This window comes from Aethina tumida, chromosome 4 (genome assembly GCF_024364675.1).
Source record: "Aethina tumida isolate Nest 87 chromosome 4, icAetTumi1.1, whole genome shotgun sequence".
Taxonomy (NCBI): Eukaryota; Metazoa; Arthropoda; class Insecta; order Coleoptera; family Nitidulidae; genus Aethina; species Aethina tumida.
In genome coordinates, this window is record NC_065438.1 from 16,590,073 (window position 1) to 16,612,320 (window position 22,248).

The window sequence follows — 22,248 nt, forward strand, 5'->3', positions numbered from 1 at the left end:
CTTTAGATTTCTAAACTCTACATATAATTCTCAATAAAATTGCCATACTATACCTAAATCCAATAGTTTTGTAGTTATTAATATAAATAAAACATTATATACGGCGTGTCCCATTTAAGATAAAGTCTCTGTAATTTCCGTATTCACAAAGCTCGTTTATCATAATAAAATCATTAGACGTCAAAATAAAAATAAGTTTCATATGTAATTATAATTATATACACGGTGATTCACCTAAATTATTTATGGAAAATAAAGGAAGATATTGATTTGAAATTATAATTCGTTGAATTAATTTTCTAGTTAATTTTATACAAAATTTCATTTCCGGGTTCACCGGAAGTGATTTTAGTTTTGCTATGATCTTTTCTATAAAAGATCCTATATATTTTTAAATTTTTAAACTTAAAATTGTTTTGGTCTAACTAAAATTTCTGTAGTCACCAAATTTGATGCTAAAAAGTTAAGTTTTGGTATACACATTGACAAAGAACCATCTTATAAGAAGTCTTTATTATATTTTATACAGAGATATTTACGTTTAATTTTATGCAAAATTTACTATTGGTATAACATAAATTAAATATTAACAGAGAATCTTCAAAATGTTTAATTCACATATTTATCCATATGACTATTATTTACGTTGCTTTACTGTAATTTTTTAAATACGGTTTATTTCTGAAGAGGAGGTCAAAATTGAGTTTGATCTTTTTCTCAATTCTTCGAAACCATAATTCTTTACTCGTTTCTTGTAAAATGTTGACACAAAATTGTTAACTACATTGGTAATTGCTTTGCTGGATGAAAGTTATTTTAAAATAAGTTACGTTACTTTAAAGTTAAACTTTGAAACCGTAAATTACTTTTTACTGCACCCAATAAAAAGTACAGTGTTTGTACAAGAAATTATTGCCACCAACGAGTCCACGCCAGTTTCAAAGTTATCAACCATCGGCTACCTAAAACACTTCTAATTAAAAACAGGAAACCAACAAACGTTAAACTTAAAAACACAAAAAGCTTCCGGTTTAAAATCAAACAGAGATTCCCGATCCGTAAGTGTTTAACGCAACCCTTACCGTTTTTGTTTGTTTCTCCGCCTGCCCCAAATTGAAAATCACAAAATAAAACACATCCACCGCCTGCACACCCCCAGCGTCAATTTGCGTAAAATTCCGCCGGTTTTACGGGGGGCGTGTGCTTCGGAAGATCGGTCGGAAGTCGGCCTTTGTGCGAATAAGAAACAAAGATTTATCGGCATCGAATTAACGATCCCGTTTTTACGCCGCACTAAAACGCTTTATATGATACACAACCCCGAATGACGAGTCGGGACGTAAAAACGTGCCGCTTCAAAATGAAAACTTGCCGCCGGTTTTTCGGCCCTCCGCGTATACGGCGACGCTCGGAAAATGGTTTAACGCTCGGTGGATTTTCTGTTTCCTCCTCGAACCGCTAAGTCGGGATTTAATGCCGAGAGGAAAACTTGTTCGTTAAGTTAAACTTTTAGACTAGGTTTTTGTTTATTTTTGCTTTTACATGTAGACAGGCGGCAATTTATATCCGGACCTTAGTCGGAGATCATTTCTTACAGCACGCAAATTCGCCGTCTTTTTTTTTTTCTCCGCCAGCACAAACTCAACACGGATTAAAAGCCTCCTTTTAGTTGTATTGCGAAACCTTTTATGTACCATCGAAACTTCGTCCTTGTAATTTTATATCGAACAAATAAACGTTTTCATATCTGGGCAACTTTGCTTTACATCACAATAGACAAGATGGTAAAACTTCCAAATGAACAAAAGTTATCGAGTTACTAAATTTGTTGTATTTTTTGTCACATCAAACATATCAAAGCATTTTTTAACATGTTTCCAAGGGATTCATGCCTTTGATAATAATTTTAAGGGCTTAAGGGTCAAATCTACCTTTTTTATAATATTGTCGAGATTACTTTCTTTTTTAATTTTGAATTGAATGCTACTGACATCCATAAATAGAATTTCCCAAAAAGAAATTCTTACATAAAAATAAAAGTTAAAAAATAAGATTTAACCGCAAGTTTAATCAAATTTACATTTTTATAATGTTTTCAAAATTATTTATATTCCCAATTCAATCAAAGAACAAAGATTTTATTAAATATTTTTACAAATTTATGTTAAAATATATATTTTTATTAAATATACAAATAATTTTGAATTACAAATTAAAATAGAAAAGAATTTTGAAAATATTATAAAAAGGTAAATTTGATTAAGTAGACGTTTCGATCTGTTATATTTATTTGACTTAAGATTTTAATTTAAGTAGTTCTTTTTCAAAAATTAATTTATAAAATATGTCTATAGTATTGACTTAAAATTCAAAGATATAATTAAATTGAGAATATTGGAAAGAAAAATATTATATTTGTAAATTCTATCATAAATTAAATTATAAATTATACATAAAAAATAAATTTGATAATGTTGTAAAATATATAACTTAGAACTAATATCAATTTGTCAGTGTGATATTTATTCGTCTTTGTAATACATATATTTAAAGATTTATTCTTCGGAAATTAATCTATGAAATATAAAAATAATACTGAATTACAAATTGAAATAGAAAATCATTTTGAAAATGTTATTAAAGAGGTAAATTTGATTAAGTAAATTCTTCAGTGATATTTATTTGATTTTGTAAGTCTTTGATTTAAGTATTTCTTTTTCAAAATTTAATTTGTAAAGTATGTCGGTAATATTGAATAAAAAATTAAAGAAACAATTTTGAACATATTAGAAAGAGAAAAGGTATTTTTTTTAAATATATGTATGTTGTGATAATATTTGACTATGTAAGGCTTAACTTATAATTTCCTACTTCGAAATTTAATTTATAATATTTGTAAAGTCTATTATAAATTAAATTATAAATTAGGCTTATAAAATAAACTTGATAAAGTTATAAAATAGGTAAATTAGAAGAAATATCAATTAGTCAGTGTGATATTTATTTGTCTTTGTAAGACATATATTTAAGGTATTATTTCTGGAAATTTAACTGAATTACAAATTCAAATAGAAAATAATTTTGAAAATTTTATTAAAGAGGTAAATTTGATTAAAAACTAGTTTCTTTTGTCATATTTATTTGATTTCGTAAATCCTTGATTTAAGTATTTTTTTTTTTTTTTCAAAATTTAATTTGTATAGTTGTCTGTAATATTGACTAAAAAATTAAAGAAATAATTTTGAAGAAATTAGAAAAAGAAAACGTAAACTTTATTAAATATATGTGTGTTGTGATGATATTTGACTATGTAAGACTTAATTTATTATTTCAAATTAGAAGAAATATCAATTTGTCAGCGTGATATTTATTTGTCTTTGTAAGACATATATTTAAGGTATTATTTGAGGAAATTTAACCCATGAAATATAAAAATAATATTGAATTACAAATTCAAATGGAAAATAATTTTGAAAATTTTATTAAAGAGGTAAATTTGATTAAAAAGCAGTTTCTTCTGTGAGATTTATTTGATTTTGTAAGTCTTTGATTTAAGTATTTCTTTTTCAAAATTTAATATTTGTAAAGTTTGTCTGTAATATTTTGAAGATATTAGAAAGGGAAAACGTAAATTTTATTAAATATATGTATGTTGTGATGATATTTGACTATGTAAGACTTAATTTATACTTTCCTTCCTTCGAAATTTAATTTATAATATTTGTAAAGTTTATTATAAATTAAATTATTAATTAGACATAAAATAAACTTGATTATTTTATAAAATTATGTAAACTAAAAGAAATATCAATTTTTGGAAATTAAATCCATAAAATATAAAAATTATACTGAATTACAAATTCAAATAGAAAATAATTTTCAAAATGTTATTAAAGAGGTAAAATTTGAATAAGAAACAGTTTCTTCAGTGATATTTTGTGATATTTACTTTATAAGTCTCTAATTTAAGAATTTCTTTTTCAAGATTTAATTTATAAAATATGTCTGTAATATTGATTTAAAAATTAAAGAAATAATTTTGTAGATATTAGAAAGAGAAAACGTAAATTTGATTAAATATATGTATGTTGAGGTGATATTTGACTATGTAAGACTTAATTTATATTTACCTTTTTGGAAATTTAACTTATAATATCTGAAATTAAATTATAAATTAGATATATAAAATAAATTTGATGTAAATTAAATTAAATATCCATTTGTCTATATTATATTTATTTATTTTTGTAAAACTTACATTTAATGATGAAATTAAAATAGAAAGTAATCAAGAAAATATTATACAAAAGGTACATTTGATTAAGTAGCCATTTCTGTGTGTCATATTTATTTGGTTTTGTAAGACTTTGATTTAAGTTTTTCTTTTTCAAAATTTAATTTATAAAATATGTCTGTAGTATTGATTTATGAATTAAAAAATAATTTTGAAAATATTATGAGAATTATAAAATTACATATCTGTGTTTATGACTTTGTAAGATCTTGATTAAAGCATTTTTTTTTCCAAATTTAATTTGTAAAATATGTCTATAGTATTGAGTTACAAATAAAAAATAAAACACTTCTGAAAATATTGTAAAGAATGAAAATTGGATTAAATATCAACTTATTTGTGTGATGTTTATATGACTCTGTAATACTTTGATTTACGTATTCCCAATTATAAGTTTAATTTACAAAATATAGGATTATAGATTAAAAAGAATTAACTCATTTGGAAAATATTATAAAGAACGAAGATTTTATTAAACATCCGTTTACATCTGTGACATTTATTTGACTTTGTAAGACTTTGATTTGAGCATTCCCTTTTCGAAATTAAATTTCGATAAATAAAAACGTTTATGCCGTTCGCAGGACACGCTTCAAAAACAAATATTTCTTCGTATTAAATTCCTTCGTATACGATTCATCGAACTATAATAAAATCGAACATAGTACACTTTACAAATCGTTCTCATTTCATTTCAATGCTCCGAATTAAATTACTTCTCAACAACTTGCAATAAAGTTTTATGAATGTAACACTGATAACGATTTTGTCTGGATTTTCGGGGACCCGATATAATATACAAAAAATATGGAATTTTCATCGGAATATGCGGCCCGGACGAAATTAATTTTTACCGATAAGACGGCGTCCAATAAATACGGGAACTCGAAGGGGGTGAAACTTTTCCGAGATTCAAATGAAAAGCCAGATACTCTCGAAGATACGACCCCGTTACGTGAATTTGAATTTATTAAACTACTAAGTGAACTCGACTTGTTGAACAGCCAATTAAAATTGTTTGAAGTTGTATCGAAAATTATAAATATTTATCAGCCATTTTTCCGACTTCAGGCTACAACTATGTCCATTAATTCGTTTATATATTAAGCACGTTTTAACATAAATATTGTTTATGCCATGCATAATACATGCATGCAAAATATGTAATTCCTTTGTAATGGAAATCCAGTTAAGTTTACACAGCCCTCTTGCACTTTTATTGCCTTATCACATTTTTACTTTTTTGATCGAAAATCTTGTGCAATTTTACAATGCACGCTTTTATGTGCACGGTCAATTTTTGTATTACAATCGTAAAGCTGAAGCTTCAAGGATATTGTTATAATCTGATATTATAAAGGGTTTTTCCACCCCTTCCCAGCCATAACAGTATCTGTTTACATAAAATTTGATCTGCAATAATTCCCTCGATCAAGTTTTCCTCTATTTTCCAGACACAGCGATGCTTTTCATAATCTGACTTCACGTTAAAAAATATCACAGTTGGAAATTTAATAAATCTGTCCCGGCTTTAACGAGGGTGGTGTCAAAGATTTCAACGATAATTTTGTTTCCTTCGTGTATTCCCCGTTTCAAATATGCAAATATGACGTTTGTGTAGTGCTTTTAATAAAACTGCGACCCAATAAATTGATTTACTCGAATTGAAACGTTTGAACAAAAATTGTCATGAGTTTTTAGATTAAGTTTTTAATCCAACAAAACCGGTATTACAAAATAATCCCGTCGAAAATTGGTGTAAAATACAGTCTGCGAAGAGTCATACGTCGATAACCGTTTTTTATTTGTTTCCGTGTATCACATAAATTTACTTATATCAGATTTATGCCGCCCATATCCATTTTATAACTTACTTCCTCCAAAAGAGCTTATTGTAAGACACCGGAATTATTTTATTGAGTGGAAATACTAAACCAGAAAACTACAAAACGACCATTTTACGCGATAAAACTAAGAACGGAATAAAGTTTTTAAGCAGTTTTGATTCATGTTTACTTTTATAAACTATTTCTCGTCGGGACGGGACCGGACAATAAAACATAAGTTTATAGAAAATATGGCGTGGAACTTGGGCGGATTCTTTGAAAGAAATAAAATCGACTTCAAAATACATAAACTATGCGCCGTAAATCTTTCACGATTGAAAATATCGCGATTAAGATCTTAAAATTATTATCAAATGGTTCGGTACCTTCAAAACGTGTTAAAAAATGTCCCGCTGCGACAGAAAATAATACTAATTTGTTCACTTAGAAGTTTTAACATGTTCCCTGTTGTAATGTTAAGGAAATGTATGACGCTTTCACTTAATTAAATATTTGTTTGTGACTGTAACATAAGAACGTTAAATCTAATTCTTTCATTTGAAAAAAGTCAAAGAATTAGATTTAATTAATAAAATATGAGAAATGTATTGATTTCATTACAAATTAAAGAGATAGAAAAATTTAAAAATATTGGAAAAATGTATATCTGGTTAAATATCTGTTTGTGTCTGTAATATTTATTTTATTTTTCATTTCCTGAAATATAATTTATAGATATGAGAAAAATATTATTTAATTGCAGTTTAAAAATATAAAATAATTGTGAATATATTTTAAAAAATATAAACTTTTGTAAGACTTTCATTCATTTATTTTTGAACAAACGGATATTTAATCAAATTTACATTTTTTTAATTATTATTATACTACTTAAATATATTAGAAACATATTTGTAGTTTATTTTAGAAATTTAATTTAGAAAATTAATTTTGAATATATTAAAAAATATATAAATTTAATTCCAAATATTTTATATTTTTCAAGTGACTTAATTTTAAATTTATAATCCTAATGAAATATTTTTGTAAATTAAATTTCTAATTAGGAAATTCTCATAATATTTCCAAATTTTTTTTATTTTTTAATTAAATCAACACATATTTTAGTATTCAAATTTCGAAAGAGGAATACTTAATATAAGTCCTTCTAAGTCATGAAAGTATCAGACTCACAGATTAATAATCAAATTTATGTTTTTTACAATATTTTCAAAATTATTTTATTTTTTAATTCATAAATCAATACTACAGACATATTTTATAAATTAAATTTTGATAAAGAAAGACTTACAAAACCAAATTAATATCACAGAAAAATCTGATACTTAAGCAAATTTAACTTTTTTAATATTTTTAAAATGTTCTATTGTATATTTTAATTTGTAATTGAGTATTATTTGTATATTTTATTCCTATTAAAGTCCTTAAATGTATGTCTAACAAAGACAAATAAATATCACACAGAAAAATGGATATTTCTTCTAATTTACATTTTTTATAAAATTATCATATTTATTTTATATGACTAATTAATAATTTGATTTATAATATACTTTACAAATATTATAAATTAAATTTCGAAAAAGGAATATATAAGACAGTCTTACATAGTCAAAAAATATCACAGTCACAAACAGATATTTAATTAAATTTCAAAATTAAATTTTGATGAAGAAGTACTTAAATCAAAGCCTTACAAATTTAAATAAATATCACAAAAAATCTAATACATAATCAAATATACCTCCTTAATAACATTTTCAAAATTATTTTCTATTTCAATTTGTAATTCAGTATTATTTTTATATTTTATAGATTAAATTTCCATAAATTTCATATATGTTTTACAAAGACAAATAAATATCACACTGACAAATTGATATTTCTTCTAATTTACATTTTTTATAACATTATCAAGTTTATTTATATGCCTGATTTATAATTTAATTTATGACAGATTTTACATATATTATAAATTAAATTTCGAAAAAGGAAATTATAAATTAAGTCTTACATAGCCAAATATCACAGCAACAAACATATATTCAACCAAATTTACGTTTTTTCTATCTAATATCCTCAAAATTATGTCTTTGAGTTTTAAGTTTAATTTTATAAATTAAATTTTAAAAAGTAGGACTTAAATCAAAGTTTTAACATTTTTAATATAAAGGAAAGGTATGACTCTTTCACTTGATTAAATATTTGTTTGTGCCTGTTATGTTTTTGTCAAATGAAAGAATTAGATTTATTTATTTATTTTTATTCATTACAAATTAAAAAATTTTAAAAATATTCAAAAAATGTATATCTGGTTAAATATCTGTTTTGTCTGTGATATTTAATTTATTTTGTAAGACTTTGATTCATTTCTTCCTGAAATATAATTTATAGATATAAGAAAAGTATTATTTAAATTAAAAATATAAAATAATTTTAAATATATTTTAAAAAAATGTAAATTTTTGTAAGGCTTAAATTCATTTATTTTTGAACCAAAATCTTACAAACTCACAAACGGATATTTAATCAAATTTACATTTTTTTAATTATTATTATACTACTTAAATATATTAGAAACATATTCGATATATTTATTCCAAAATTTATACTCCCACATACTTTTTGAGTAAATAATCTTAATGTGATTAAAATTTTAATTTTTAACAACAGGAAAGGGTCACTTATTAAATTATTTGTAATTATAGAAGACCCCATTGTTTATCCCCCAATATGAAAATGGATCATCCGAAGCACCAACGCAAACAATAAAACCTGATTAACAATTGACTTTTGGGGCGGGACGTAAAGCTGCCAAAACAATCAACCCCAACAATTATTTTTCGTACCACATGTTGCCTTTAATTTTAACGAAATCATTCCATCGGCCATTAGAAATTTATTCGGCGGTTTCAAATTAACAAAAAAAAAAGAAAAAAAGAACGTGTTTTCGGCGAATATTTAATTTTGTTTGCACAAAGGGCAATTTTTAAATTGCAGCTCTTTTATAGTTGGCGCCGGGGGGCGAATTTAAATTTTAAACAAATTTACCCCGGCTCGGCCGTATCGGTCATTTACATTAATTATCAAATTACGCCGCGGCTGCTAAACCATAATTTAATCCGAAATTTTACTTTGTCCAATTGAAAATCCGATTGAGTCCACTTGATTGTTTACGAAAAAATACCGCACACGAACACAGTAAACGCCAACGAAACTCAGTCGAAACGGGCAAATCCCGAACAGGGATATGGAAATACATTTTTACACGTTCCGACAATCGTTTTAATCGGATATTTCGTGTGCAGCAAATAGAAACGTACCGATTTGTGCGAACGGAATTCGCCGCACACTCACAAACGGTGATTAATAATATGCGTCCAGGTTTAATAATTCACCGCAGGAAAATTTATACTAATGCAGAACTGCAACCGATGTATTATTTACAAAATAGCTGCTGTAGTAAAATTACATTCATTTCGCGTTGTATTTAACAAATATTCATTGAAATGGCAGACAACGCGGTGCGAAACAATTTATCCATTAACGGACGATTTATGATTGAAATATTGAATGCAAGTGCATTTTGAAAGAGAATCAATGCCGTCGATTTATTATTTGGTTTATGGCGTAAGCGACAAACCCATAATGAGTTGCCGATTATTAAACCCGAAACGATCTATGCATCGTTTTATATGGGAATGTGATTGGCTTTTAACTGGTCGATAAAGTTTTCGATTTACTAAATAATGTCACCTATTTAGGTTCAATTACAAATTACACAATTCTTATATATATGAGATATGTACTAATTTATAAAAAAATAAATAATTTAGAAAATATTATAAAAAATGTTTTATGTGTGTAAAATTTGATTAAGTATCCGTTTATAATTTTGTAAGAATTTGGTTCAAGTTTTCTTTTTTCATCATTTAATTTATGTGGATACAATTAAAAAAATAACAATTTTTGAAAATATTATAAACAATGAAAATTTGATTAAATATCAAGTTGTTTGTGTGATGTTTATATAACTTTGTAATACTTTGATTTACATATTCCCAATTAAAAATTTAATTTTCAAAATATTTCACCAGCATAGAATTAAGAAATAAAAAAATTTATTTGGAAAATATATTTTATTTATTTAATTAAATTTAAATATTTTCAAAATTATTTACCTTTTTAGTTTATAATTTAAACAATGCATTTAATATATTTTTTAAATTAAATTTCTAAAAAAAAATTACATTCACCATTTATTAGTATTCAGTATTTTTAAAAAATTGTCGGATGCGCCTTAATTAACGTTCTGTTTAAAAAATGGCGGATGCGCCCATTTTTAATAAATTATTAAATTGATTAGTGCTGAGTACTAATAACTTTTTGATTAAAAAAAGTGAAACAATCTTAGTTTTCGTTATTATTATTATTTATATTAACACATTCACCATTTGAGTAAAAATATATTTTAAAAAAATGGCGGATGCGCAGCTTAATCAATATTATTTATATATTTAAAATTATTTTATATTTTTAATTTGCTATTAAGTAATACTTTTCTCATATCTATAAATTATATTTCAGGAATAAATGAATCGAAGTCTTACAAAATAAAATAAATATCACAGACATAACAGATATTTAACCAGATATACATTTTTCGATTTTTTTAAATTATGTATTTCTTTAATTTGTAATGAAATCAATACTTTTCTCATAATCTATAAATTAAATTCCGAAGAGTAAATAATTAAATGAAATTCTTTCATTTAACATAAACATTACTGACAAAATTAGATCTTTAATTAATGTAATATATTTTTTATAATATTTATTTATTCATGCTATTAAAAAATTTAAAAAAATTTTTATACCACTTTTAAACCAACTATTTAAAATTTTGAGATAATATGGACAACTGTATTATTTCAGATACTTCCAAAAATTATATAATAAAAACAGGAAAATATTTCCATGCACTTCTTACTTAGTATAAGATAGTTACTTCAAAGAATATTTATTTAAAATTTCGAGATAATATGTACAACTGATTTTATTTCAAATATTTTTCCAAAAATTCACAGTTTGTGATATATTAAATTATCTTTAATTAATGTAATATATTTTTTATTAATTCATGCTTTTAAAAACGTTAAAAAATTTTTACAGACAGACACTTTTAAAACAACTACTTATAAATATATCTCTTTAAATTTTCGAGATTATGTAGACAAATGTATTATTACAGATACTTCAAAAAATTATATAATAAAAACAGGAAAATATTTTCACATGTACTTTTTACTTAGTATAAGATAGTTACTTCAAAGAATATCTATTTAAAATTTCGAGATAATATGTACAACTGATTTTATTTCAAATATTTTTCCAAAAATTCACAGTTTGTGATATATTAAATTATCTTTAATTAATGTAATATATTTTTTATTAATTCATGCTTTTAAAAACGTTAAAAAATTTTTACACACAGACACTTTTAAAACAACTACTTATAAATATATCTCTTTAAATTTTCGTTATTATGTAGACAAATGTATTATTACAGATACTTCAAAAAATTATATAATAAAAACAGGAAAATATTTTCACATGTACTTTTTACTTAGTATAAGATAGTTACTTTAAAGAATATTTATTTAAAATTTCGAGATAATATGTACAACTGATTTTATTTCAAATATTTTTCCAAAAATTCACAATTTGTGATATATTAAATTATTTTTAATTAATATAATCAATCAATATAGTATATTTTTTATAATATTTATTCATGCTTTTAAAAAACGATAAAAAATCTCTACAGACACTTTTTACTTAGTATAAGATGGTTAAAAATCTTTCGAATTTCGAAATGTGTTTAACTATATTATTTTGAATATTTTCCAATATATATAATTTGTGTTACATTAAAATATTTTCAGTTAAGATACATTTCTGGTAAATTTTGAGATTATAATACTGTTGTCTATTAAACATAGAAAGTTTAACGATTAATTTATATTATTTATATTAATAATTTCAAAAGTATAAATAAAAATAATTTTCGAATATATTTGCCGAATATTTCTAAATTTTTTCCATAATAACTGAAGAGGCAGACAAAAAATTTAAGCAAAAATAAAATAATTTGATTTCAAATCCTTAAAAAGGTTAAAAAAACTTAATTCATAAAAAGTAAAAACACATTGGGGAACGTTTTAAATTAATGTTTTGTACTGCTTTGTACTTATATTAATGTTTCCAAAGTACAATGAGAACACAAGAGTGAATTGAAGTGTTTGCGACCACCGCCAGACCCCCATTGTAAATGATTAAGCCGAATAAAGAGTAATTTCCTTTAAAGGGCCTCGGCTAATACACGTATATAATTTTTTCCGTTGCGCCGTCCCCTTGGGCCGGCATCGATTGTTACGTAAAACACTCGAGCAAACCGAACATGATATTCTGGAAAGGATTGGCCGCTTTCAGGTCAGCGTTATATAAACAGAATATTTGCCCCGGCTTATGCATAAATTTTCTATAACCTGGTCAAATTTAATTACGTAATCTCTCTATGTGCAAGGAATTTTAAATAAGCGAAATGGATGTTGGCCGCTTTAATGGCAGCCGGTCGCAAGCCGTGACCAGACCACGAACTAGCCAATTTGTAATAAGCCCTAAGCTACACGCCAATCTGGATATTGCCCAGATAGAAAAAGGTGTATTTTAGCTTCGGTGGAATTTTCGAATTTTCTACCAGTGCAATTTAACCCATCCAAATTGTATGAGATTGCTTTAAAACGATATACTTTTATTCGGTGGAGCAATTTTAAACAGATTTCATATAACATTGGAATTTTACTATTTGCTGTTTATTTATGTCTAACAGAATTAACTTTAAATATTTGTTGGCATTTCTGCACATTTTAAAAACTGTTTTTTTTTTTAGTAGAACATTAGTCTTGGCATGTTAAATACAATGTTGGCCAGTATATAAGAACAATCAATTTTGCCATGTAATATATTGGCAAGAAACTTTGCTGACGTTTTTTCCCTTCTTACTAGCAGTGAGTCCAGAGAATGTTCTTGCAGCAATAGTTTGTGATCGGTGTTACGAGAAGGGTATACATTGTTCTTACGAAAGCTCAAGTACTTAAGGTATCGTCGTTGAATAGATTCCAGGCTAATTTAATGACAAGTGTAAATGGGATTCCAGACAATACTGCAAAACTCCAATTTGCTTCGTACTAGTGCAGAAAACAGAGTCTGTAATGCAGTCTGAGAATTTAGCTATATGCAGTTTCGTAAGACAAATCCCAAGATCTTGGAAGTTGATGTAGAAACTTCTATTATTTGAGGCACAAAAGATAATTCGTTGTCAAATAAAACGCCCAGATCTTTACAGCAATCCTTCCTCACCATCACGCATCCATTTATGTTGTATGAAAATTTGACTGGCAATTTACGTTTGATGTAACTTACAATAAAGCATTTCTTTACATTTAGTTGGAGGTTGTAACTCTGACACCATGCTACCAAAGTGTCAATATCACTTTGTAAAGTAAGGGCTTGTACAATGCCATAATGTTGACTTGATAATATAGTTTCAGATCATCAGCATAGGCTAGACTACAGCATAAAAACAAACTCAACAAGTCATTGATGAATAAAAGGAATAATAGGGGTCCCAAGTTAGAACCCTGCGGTACTCCAGAGTAAGCAGTGTATGTGCGAGATCTAAATCTGTTGTAGTTGACGTAACAAGTTCTCTTTCGCCCATAACTCTCAATTAAATTAATAAGACTATCACTAAGACCAAAAGTATCAAGTTTGTCCAACAGTATAGCACGGTCAATGGGTATCTAATGCATATTAAAAGTCTGTATAAATGACGTCCATCTGACTTTTATGATCTATTGAAGAACTTATATCATGAGTCATACATCTCAAATTAGAGGTGGTGGTCCTGTCTAAGATAAAATCGTGCTGATTAGGAGAAATTTTATAACGAACACTTTGATAAATGACTGAATATAATACCTGCTCAAATATTTTAGAGGAATTACTTAATATAGAGATAGGTCTGTAATTATTAAAATTAGACTCATCACATTTTTTGAATACTGGGGTAATTTTGGCAGTTTTCCATATAGATGAGAAGGTATTAGTTTTCAGGGACAAATTGAAAATAATATTTAATGGTTTCAAAAATGTAAATTTGCAATCCTTGATCAAAAATGCTGGTATCTGATCATCTCCTGCAGTTTTTTTGTTGACCAACTTGTCGATACTATTTAGTACTAGCTGTACTCGTGACTTCGTCCGATAGCGTGTTGAATACGATCGTCTTCTAGACGGTGATCTCGAGATTCCAAAGATTCTTGAGCCCTTAACAATGAATGACGCGTTCTATCTAATTGTAATCGTTCATTCCTCTCGGAAGTACTCTCATTCGACCTAGACATGGACATCCGTAATCTGCAATTTGTAAGACGACTTTCCCTATCTTGTTCAGATTCATTTTCACATCGCAATTTTTGGCTTTTGGCCTTTCTCATGTTTTTAGAGAGATTTGACTTTCTTTTAGGCATAACTAAATATTAAAAAAAAACAACTATCTACATTACTAACTAAAATAAAATAACCTATAAATAATTTATCAATTTCAATGTAAATCTGAATATTTAACACAAATGTACTTAATTTATAATTATTACTGAAAGGAAAAAAAGAAAGCAGTAAGAATGTAACAAAATATTTTAAATTAAGACAAGATAAGATAAGAAGAATGGATCGGTGGAATTATAAAAGATACCCATCAATCAAATCAAACTATCAATCAATCGTTGGTGGGAGAAGTGGTGGGAGGCGCCCGACGTGACGGCCCAGTAGGGGCATGCGCGTGAGCTGCGCGTGGTACTGGACAGTACTTGGATATTGCAACATTACTTTATTTTTCTAAAATAAAAGAATTTTTCTAAAATAAAAGTAGCCTAAGTTACTCCTTATTACATCAGCTACCTGCCAATAAAAGTCCCGTTAAAATCGGTCCAGCCATTTCAGAGATTAACCGAAACAAACAGACAGACAGAAAGACAAAAATTGTGAAAAATGTTATTTTGGTGTATGTACCGTATTTATATTCATATGCATGTAGTAATAAACGGTTATTTCAATATCACAAACAGACACTCCAATTTTATTTATATGTATAGATTGACGAACTTACATCATGAGTCATACATATCAAATTAGATTAGGAGAAATTTTATAACGGACACTTTGATAAATGACAGAATATAACACCTGCTCAAATATTTTAGAGAAATTACTTAATATAGAGATAGGTATTAGACTTATCACCTTTTTTGAATAGTGGAGAATTTTGGCAGTTTTCCATATAGATGGGAAGGTATTAATTAGTTTTCAGGGATAAATTGAAAATAATTTTTAATGGTTTCAAAAATGTAAATTTGCAATCCTTGATCAAAAATGCTGGTTTCTAATCATTCCTTGCAGTTTTTTTGTTGGACAACTTGTGGATACTATTAAGTATGTCAGATTCATTCCCTTTATTGAGCTGAACACATTGATAATTAGAAAACGCAGTTTCAACGAGACTATCAGACGAGGTAATAAATACCCTATCAAAATCATGAGCAAATTGATCCACGATATCTCCCATTACTGGAGGTATTCTAGTAATGCCTTGTTTTTGGTGAACGAAATTCCAGAAAGACTTGGGATGAGTGGTAGCCTCAGAGACGAAGATAATCCTGGTAGGATCTTCAATCATAAACTTTACTGGGGTACGAAAATCTGCCTCATTCGTCTTAGTCACCAAACCTTTAGCAAACTGATCACGACTTTTTCAAATATTTCCTCCTCCAAAACTCCTTCAGCGACCTCGTAGCTTCCAGGACCCCGGTATAAATAAGCTTCTTGTGGACTTATTTCCGTTAATAAAGTATCGTTTAAGATGAGACTCGTGCATATTATTTATAAGATCCATAAACCCAGTAACCTCCCCTAACCTAATATTCATCCAAGTTGTTCGCAGCATTTGTTTCGTATTACGGGCACATCGAAGTGGCGGAATGATTAAAATAAAATTTGTGTTTATGACCCAGTCTCGAGCGTGAACCCTTTTTCCCGGATGAACAGTAATTACAGCCCGGTCCACCTCCGGGACGGCCGTGCCGCTTATTATTCCGGACCCTTAAAGCCTCCAGTCGTCCATAAAACAATGACCAGCAACGGCGGAAATCCTTTTTCGGCTCCGTTCGAAAAATTCGTTATTCCGCGAATGCACCATAAATTCAAATTGAGCCGTTCCGGATATGATCCGGTAACCGAATTACACGTACCTTAAAGCGTTCGTTTTTATTGTGCATGTAAAAGTTGATCGGATCCAAGTCCGGGAAGTTTCCAGTTGTTGCCGAATAACGTTTCGTATGCATGCAGTAAATAACTTAAACGGCTTGGGAAGTGCCGTAAAATGTTTATGGCGGATTTTTGCCATTGAGACCGGTTATCTGTTTGTTTTTTCTCTCTTCCGGTTACATTGCGAAGCACGGACATTACGGCCGTTATTAGTGCCGTCCCCGCCGGCATTTGCATTATGCATTATCCTTATAATAACTGATGATATTTGTTGGTCAAAGTACATGAACTGTTTCCCGAGGAGATTAATTACCATTTCGCCAGTGCAAATTTGCATTTTATTTGACAAATAGTTAACTGACCTAAACTAACGAACAACTAAACTCATTAACAATTTGATATGAGATTATGGCCGGTTGTTGTGCGCCGCATGATTCAATGCTGCCACACCGAAACACTGACGTTTATTTTTTAAAAGGTTCCGTACGGCCTAATATACACTTAGTGGCAACCCATCCGCGTAATTACAACTTTCTTTCTTACTTAATCTCGTTTATCGGTTGAGTGTTTTCGAAAGTAGTTCGTCCTTTGGGAATAAACAAAATTTACTGGTAAAATGCTTGCCCAAATTGTAGGTGAATACTGCTTGTTCACAGTGGTCCTAATGAAAAGTCAGTGGGCATGTGCTATAGTCTATTCACATAAGGTATGAAGTAAAGCAAACAATAACCACGAACCTTTTTATACGTTTGTTTCTATTCTTTAAAACAGAATTTTACTTTATATTTAAACAAAGATAGAAGGATCATATGTTGTAAAACCCACAATTAAACAATTTAAAAAAGACCCTGATGTAGCGGTTAAAAAGTGTTAAAGTTTGAATGGAGTATAGGTTATATAATGCAAACCAATAAAATAAAAACTATCAAATTTTGCATAAGAATGAAAATAGTTTAAATAAAAACTATCAAATTTTGCATAAGAATTAAAATGGTTTAAACCTCTTTCCATATTATATATCACATTTCTTCTTCTAAACTCGTTGAATTCCTAGTTTGAATATTTTAACAAAAGTGAAACAAAAATTTTACTATATCTTGGTACGATAAATTTGATTGGCTAACGGGAAGTTCACTAATAAATAAATTATTTTGCAGGTCTTACCTTTTATTTTCAGAGTAGTGATGTACTTAGTTTGACTGCAGTATAGGTTATATAATGTGAACCAATAAAAACTATCAAATTTTGCATAAGAATTAAAATGGTTTAAACCTCTTTCCATATTATATATCACATTTCTTCTTCTAAACTCGTTGAATTCCTAGTTTGAATATTTTAACAAAAGTGAGACAAAAATTTTACTATATCTTGGTACGATAAATTTGTTTGTTTAACGGGAAGTTCACTAATAAATAAATTATTTTGCAGGTCTTGCCTTTTATTTTCAAAGAGTAGTGATGTACTTAGTTTGAATGGAGTATAGGTTATATAATGTGAACCAATAAAAACTATCAAATTTTGTTTAAGAATTAAAATGGTTTAAACCTCTTTCCATATTATATACCACATTTCTTCTTCTAAACTCCTTGAATTCCTAGTTTGAATATTTTAACAAAAGTGAGACAACAATTTTTCTATATCTTGGTACGATAAATTTGATTGTCTAACGGGAAGTTCTCTAATAAATATATTATTTTGGGGGTCTTGCCTTTTATTTTCAAAGAGTAGTGATGTACTTAGTTTGAATGGAGTATAGGTTATATAATGTGAACCAATAAAAACTATCAAATTTTGCATAAGAATTAAAATGTTTAAACCTCTCTCCATATTATATACCACATTTCTTCTTCTAAACTCGTTGAATTCCTAGTTTGAATATTTTAACAAAAGTGAAACAAAAATTTTACTATATCTTGGTACGATAAATTTGATTGGCTATCGGGAAGTTCACTAATAAATAAATTATTTTGCAGGTCTTACATTTTATTTTCAGAGTAGTGATGTACTTAGTTTGAATGGAGTATAGGTTATATAATGTGAACCAATAAAAGCTATCAAATTCTGAATAAGAATTGAAGTAGTTTAAACCTCTTTCCATTTCCTTCTTCTAAACTCGTTCATGTTCAAAAATTCAACACTCTGAGCTACGTTTGGAACATTTATTTCCTAAATCTTATGTATATTGTCTGACAATGTTTGGTTTTGTAGAGTAAACAATGTATGTCACTGACAACTATTTTTTCAAAGCGTTAAGTATAAAATTAATATCTTCCAAAGTGATACTTTCATACAAGTGTCTATCCACCTGGAAAGATTTCACTAGACACTCCGTATTAGGGCTGTGCTCCTCAGAGCGACGCTGGCAATATTCAAACCATTTGTGCTGACCCTTCGTGTCGAACTTCAGAAGTCGTGAGGAGTACACACGTCCTTTCTATGAAATAACGATTATCTTAATGCTAATAATTACTTTAATTTATCCTATACCTTCTTCATGTTGGCGCAGGATTACACAACCAAATTCGGAAATGAGGATTTTCTAACGTAATTCACTAGTTCAACCTGACTGACTTTGTTAAGAGTGACAATTGAATTAAAAAATGCCAGTTAATTTTTTAGGTTAGGGCACGAACTAAGGTGGGGTAGAGACCAGCCTTGTTAATGCGCAGTAGGTTTATTTTTGAGTTTTGCGCATGAACGAAATTGACGTTGCACCTTTAATGTCAATTAACTTACGTGTCAAAATAAACTAACTTTGGTGAATTAATTTAATTAAACCATTAAACTCAGCAGCTTTCTTGGACGTACTGCCTGTAGTTTCATAATTTATTTTGGCACTGATCAATAAATTTAACAGTTATCTTATAAAAATTCAGCCTTAAAAGGAATGGAAAGAAATAGAGTGATTGTTATCAGACAACGTTACAATTGAATTTTTGAAATGGAAACCTTGTAGTTAGAGGACAAAAATGGGAAGGGGAGAAGTCATGCCTTATTGATGCGCACTGACTTTGTTTTGGTGTTTTGTACATATATGAAATTGACGTCACAAGACCAATATCGAAAACCTTCACCAGTTGAGTATATTTCTAAATCTTTTCAATTAATAATCAATCTATTAACCTAAAATGTTGGACAAACTAAATTCTTAAGAAACTGAATTCAACAACAAATCACCTAAAATGATAGATAAACTAAATTGATACGAAACTGAAATAAATTTTAAACAACATTCACGTTGGACGCCCATTTTAGATTGATCTGGTGAATCACAGAAACAGAAAAATGTCTAAATATTTTCAATTAATAATTAAACTTTTGTAAACCATTATAATGTTTACGTTTATTAGTTCAGCAACAAATCACCTAAAATTTTGGATAAATTAAATTTATAAGAAACTGAAATAAATTTCAAACAACATTCACGTTGGGCGCCCATTCTAGATTGATTTGGTGAATCACAGAAACGTAAAATTGTCTAAATATTTTCAATTAATAATGAAACTATTGTAAACCATTGTGCTATCTTTAAGTTTATTAATTCAGCAACAAATCACCTAAAATGTTGGATAAACTAAATTCTTAAGAAACTGGAATAAATTTCAAACAACATTCTCGTTGGGCGCCCATTTTAGATTGATCTGGTGAATCACAGAAACAGAAGAATGTCTAAATATTTTCAATATAATAATTAAACTTTTGTAAACCATTATAATGTGTTTACGTTTATTAATTCAGCAACAAATCACCTAAAATTTTGGATAAATGAAATTTATAAGAAACTGAAATAAATTTCAAACAACATTCACGTTGGGCGCCCATTCTAGATTGATTTGGTGAATCATAGAAACGTAAAAATGTCTAAATCTTTTCAATTAATAATGAAACTATTGTAAACCATTGTACTATCTTTAAATTTATTAATTCAGCAACAAATCACCTAAAATGTTGGATAAACTAAATTCTTAAGAAACTGGAATAAATTTCAAACAACATTCACGTTGGGCGCCCATTTTTGATTGATCTTATAAATAACAGAAACAGAAAAATGTCTAAATATTTTGAATTAATAATTAAACTTTTGTAAACCATTATAATATCCTTATGTTTAATAATTCAGCAACAAACCATCTAAAATGATGGAAAAACAAAATTCTTAAGGAATTGGAATAAATTTCAAACAACATTCACGTTGGGCGCCCATTTTAGATTGATCTGGTGAATCCCAAAAACAGAAATATATCTAAAACTTCGTTATAAATTCCACTAAAATTTTATTTAGATAATTCAAATCAAATCTAATATTTATTTTGTCAGTGATTTTTACGGAATATCTTCAGCAAGTTTAATAAATAAGTTCATATAAATTTTATATTTATCAGAAATATATATTTATCATAATTGTTACTTATTTTTAATATAATTTTGTTCTTTTTAGACGTACGGATTGTAGTTCCATATTTTTTTTCACTGGTCAATATATTTATTAGTTATTTTATTAAATTCAGTGAAAAAAAGGAGTTGGCTGGTGTCTCTGTTAAATTTCTGAAGTAGTAACCTTACAGGACAAAAAAGGGGAGGAGAGAAGTCATGCTTTATTGATGCGCACTAGCTTTATTTTCGAGTTGTGCGCATATTCGAAATTGACATCATACCTTTAATAACAATAGTTTTACTAGTTGAATATATGTTGGAATAAACTAATTTAGTTAAAATAAATTAAAAATAATAAGATTCCTAAAAATAGTGTAATTTAATTGGTTATTTAATTAATAATAATCATTATTCTGTCAATAATTCAATTCATAATGATAAATACGTATATTTGATATGACTATTAATCAATAATTTTTCGTTGTCCTTTTTGAACATAATGGATGTGGTGCACAATTTATATCAGCATTGGGCGACGTATTTACCAAAGTTACCTGATTAAAATTCAGTGGCGTCTTAAAAGGAACAAAACTGCAGTGGTTGTGTTGTTATCGGGCAACGTTAGAATTGAATTCCCAAAGAGGAGACCATGAAGTTCCCAAAAGGAATACGGAATGCCGTCGCGGGAATTAAATGAACTATCCCGGTAATAAATTAATATAAATTGAACTGTCATTTACAATTAGCTTTGGTATTGGCGAAGGAAACGGAACCGTGCCTTTGCCGAACTCCCATCACATTTGCATTTAATGACTGTAAAGACCTTCTTTGTCTGTCGGAGTCCCCGAACTTTCCGGACTTGCACACAAACTATTATATTGCGGCGAGAAATGTTTAATAAATTTCACGCCAAAAATGTTCGCAGCGCAGTTTGAATATCCGTTCCGTCGTGTTTTTGTTGTTCGGTTCGATCTTGGGTTCGATTAAGGAGTTCCGCGGAGGAAATGGGTCTCGGCCGGATTGGTTAAGTTGTAATGGGGAAAATGTATCAGACGCTGCACCATTCCGGGAGATGATTGTGAAACTAGTAAGTGCTTTGAACTTAAATTGAAATTTTACAAATGCCCGTTTTAAACTTTAATCCCCACAGAATGGGGGCCCCCGGATGCGTTTTTAAAAGCGTATTTAAAAATCGTTGCAGGTCGTTTCGATTTTGACTCGCTCCCGCCCGGAAAGTCGGCCCAATAAATTCCGACCCATCGTACGTTTAGTTATTTGTTACTTGGCACCGGACCGGGCTTAATCTTCGACCCGCCATTTATAATGGACCGGAGCGTGAAAAAAAAA

The 22,248-nt window shown here is 28.1% G+C and overlaps 1 protein-coding gene across 3 annotated transcripts in view; it reads right to left on the reverse strand.

Moving 5' to 3' along the window:
• LOC109603327 (neuroligin-1) overlaps nucleotides 1-22,248 on the reverse strand; it is a 579,545-nt gene that overhangs the window by 349,394 nt on the left and 207,903 nt on the right. For 2 of the 3 annotated variants that reach the window (XM_049967040.1, XM_049967042.1), the window contains exon 3: nucleotides 4,131-4,156. The exons of the other annotated variant lie outside the window; for it this stretch is intronic. The gene's annotated coding sequence lies outside the window, so the exon portion shown is untranslated. The remainder of the gene's footprint in view (nucleotides 1-4,130; nucleotides 4,157-22,248) is intronic. 3 annotated transcript variants of the gene reach the window in all.